Source organism: Canis lupus, chromosome 15 (assembly GCF_003254725.2).
Source record: "Canis lupus dingo isolate Sandy chromosome 15, ASM325472v2, whole genome shotgun sequence".
In the NCBI taxonomy this organism is placed as follows: Eukaryota; Metazoa; Chordata; class Mammalia; order Carnivora; family Canidae; genus Canis; species Canis lupus.
In genome coordinates, this window is record NC_064257.1 from 61,792,873 (window position 1) to 61,796,531 (window position 3,659).

The 3,659-nt window shown below is 40.4% G+C and overlaps 1 long non-coding RNA gene across 1 annotated transcript; it reads right to left on the bottom strand.

Annotated features, from left to right (window-relative positions):
* Positions 1-535: 535 nt before the first annotated feature.
* Positions 536-2,679, bottom strand: LOC112654571 (uncharacterized). The gene is made up of 2 exons (XR_003133120.3): positions 2,349-2,679; positions 536-907 (listed from the first exon to the last, which is right to left on the bottom strand). It is a non-coding gene; the product is annotated as an uncharacterized LOC112654571 (long non-coding RNA).
* Between the last annotated feature and the right edge of the window lie 980 nt (positions 2,680-3,659).

Here is a 3,659-nt window from a genome sequence, read left to right on the forward strand (position 1 = left end):
CCCTGGCCTTTGACTCAGGTCCCTGTCCCTGAAACTTTTTCTCACTTGGTTCAGGAGATACCGTGATGTCCCGTCACTCCTCGCCCTACTGGGATCACGCCTGTTTATCCAGTTGGCTTTTCTTTATTTTGCCTTCTCTAGTATGAATGTGCACCTTAAGCTCTGTCTTTATGCTCCTTTTCTCTTTATCCGACAGTGTCTCCTTTGTCGCACGGATCCTTTGGCCTCGGAGATGCACACAGGAAGGGGCAATATATCTGTGACTTGCTTTGATCTATTTCATCAGGAAACAGTGGCATGGCTATGGGTGCAGAAATCCTTTGGAAGATTGTATTACATCTCTGAGATGAGTATAAAATTACACTACAGGAGTTGAGCCTGTCTTCATTCATTAGTAAAAAAAAATCTGCTCATTGTTGAAATTATTCTAAAAACTCTCCCATGGCAATTTGGATATCTAACCTCACTTTCTGGGGCCTTTCCTGGTATGATATATGATCTCTATTTTTCATAAACCACACTCAACAACAAGAAATAGTACTGATCTTGGCAAGATTTAATAAGTTATGTAATTGTTCGGGATTCCAAATATGAGTTCATGGACCGTTACGTTCATGTAGAAAAAGAGCCAAAATCTAAGCTAACAATTTTATGGAGCCTGCAGTATGCTAAGAGATGTTTATTTTCTGTGAAGCAATGAAAGCTTCTGTAAAACTTTGCTTGTTTTCCCAGTTGCTCTATTGGAATCTAATTAATGGATTTTCCCATCGTAAGTATTTTTGAAGAAATAAAAATCTTGCTTGTAGTCAGAAAAATTCATATTTGCCTTGAATCATGTATCGTGATCATCCATCTTCACACACAAAGCTGTCCTGAAGATATGAAATGTATCATGTTTTAAGGACCCCTAGAGAAAAAGATTTTAGAACTTACTTTTGGTGACTTATTCCAATGACTAAATCCCCTCAGGAAATTATTTCTCATCTAACCTGAGTATTTCACAATATGCTTAAATGTTTTCCTTTGCTATGTCGTCACTGAAAATGCCTGTAAAGGAACCTCTCCGAACTGAAAAACCAGTGTTTAAATTACTCCTTGCCAACTTTTAAAACCTAACTCAAGTCATTTTTAAAAACAATAAATCCTAAGTCATTTCTGAGATACTCTGCATGCTTTCCTATTAAGGTTCTCATTGAATCTCCAATTTCTAAGTTATGTGCTATATACGTTTGTTTTCTTAATTTATGGTTCTATCTCTAATTCAGATCATCCTATATTATGTCCATGTATTCTTTTTTATGTTACGTCCATTTAAATACACATTACTATAAAATGAGTGCTTTTAGTTAGGCTTACCAAAAACATGCTTTTTGAACAAACAAACCCTCCATCAAGTTCACACCAAAAATTGTCAAAAACAAAAAGATGGTCTAAGAAAAAAAAATTTTTTTTCTGTTCATTATTTTTTTTTAACTTCCTGACTTTTGTGGCTGCTGTAACTCCTCGGCAGGATTATCACAGTGTAACATAAATAGGAGATTAACTTTACAGTCACTCTCCATTCACCATAAAACTCCTTGACCTACTCAAGTCCAGTGGGGTCAGCGTTTTCTTTGGCCAGCTTGAATCTTTGGCTGTGGGACCGTGGGGCTCACGCCATGGAATACTGTCAGCACAAGGGATATCCTTTGGAAAACAACGAAAACTTGCTCTCTCGCTCTCTCTCTCCTTTTTTTTTTTTTTTTTTTTTTTTTTGTTGCATACAACTGTAGGGAAACTCTTACTCCTCAATTTGTGAATGTCAAAGAGTCTACAGAAGTTTGTAAGGACAAAGAAAAGCCTTGCTAATTAACCATTGTGTTGTAATCATAATCAAGATTTACAGAGCACTTTCTGTGCCAGGTAGCACATAGATTGCACCAAAGACCATTTCTGCTGACAAATTTGCTGCCAGCCGTGTATCTCAGGTCTCAGTAGTTGGACTCTTTGTGCCAAAGCCTTTCTGATTAATTAGGAAAATTCAACAAGCAATTATGAAAATAATGCTCCAAGTCGTTTAGGCACGAGGTAGTGTTTTCCTGTTATATTTCAAGTAAACAAAGGGATATCGGTTGATTGTTGAAGAGGAGTTGATTATAACCTTTGACTCTAAATAATGAGTCTGTTTCTTAATTCCCTTTAAAGGTTTAGAATTCCAAAGCGATGGAGTTCATTAGGGAAACAGAGGAAGTAAACACATGGAAAACAAGGAGGGACCCAGTGCCTCCCAACTGGCTTCCTTTCCCTAACTTTCATTGGCAGGTGGACTAACTCTGGAGCCGTGTCTCATCACATACAGACAGACTCACCGACTTTTAGTGGTCCCTATGCTATTTTTCATCCTAGAAGCTGGTCGTGCTCGTGGTCAGACGAATCGACGGTGGGAGCAGTGCTCAGGGACTTTGGGCTATGCATGGGTGGAATCATCGAGAACTTGGGAGAGACGCATGTTTTCAGTTACAATTTTAACTGGACACAATGGCTTGCCCACAGGAAAGCTCATGGATCCATAAACCTCGTCCACTGCTCCCTTACAGGAAAGGACATGTTTATTGCCACAACCCATGCCACCTGCTTGGCTATCAAGTGTACATTTGTTCTCTTGGGAACAACAGGGTGGGGTAGTTCCTAGAAACAAGGCTGAAGGCCAGCAGTGTTCCACTTCCAAATTCCGGCTGACTTCTCCAGTGACCCCTCAATAAAGCCAACCACTGCTCGTTTAAAACTGGAGCCGCATATGCGGTGCCTTGGGAAATAGCCACACTTACTGTTATTTGGGGGGCACGCCACGCGTACAGCACTATCCTGTCACCGACAGATACCCATTGGGTGTCTTCTACTAATGTGTCATAAATGGGTTGAAAGGCAAGTAGCATGCGTGGATTTACAATAATACGCTGCTCAAAACCAGGTTTGTCATTATAAAAGGATTATTTTGTATGTTGTTTTGTAAAGCTCGTTTTGTTGTTGTTAAAAGGATTTATGTAAATTGATGTAAAAATACAGAATGTAGGGGAATCCAGGGTGGCTCAGCAGTTTAGCACCTCCCTTCCGCCCAGGGCGTGATCCTGGAGCCCCGGAATCGAGTCCCACGTCAGGCTCCCTGCACGGAGCCTGCTTCTCCCTCTGCCTGTGTCTCTGCCTCTCTTTCTCTCTCTCTCTGTGTCTCTAATGAATAAATAAATAAAAAGCTTAAAAAAAATCCAGAATGTACATTTATGTAAATCTAAGTTTTCCAAAAATTAAATTAGTCCTGTTGTAGCCGTTAGGTGTGGTCTATGCTACACAAAATTAATTTTAAAAAGATGACCATCAGTGACCCAAAAAAGCCCAAAAGTTCCCCTCACAAAGAATCATAATGGTACCATGCAAAAATAATAATAATTATTATTTTTTTAGTGTTGTTAGAAGAACAGAGCCAGAAAAAGGTTGCTGTCCTTCGGACCATATATTTGCACAGTCGGAATTGTGGCGGTGTGTGATGAGCAGTGCCCTCTAGAGTGGGTGACAGCTCCTGGGCACCGTGGTCGTCTGCGAGTGGTCCAGGTGGCAAAACACCTCAACGGGAGAAAGCCCTGGCAGCCACGGCTGAGTGTAGCACCCTTGGCTTCTACAGTCGG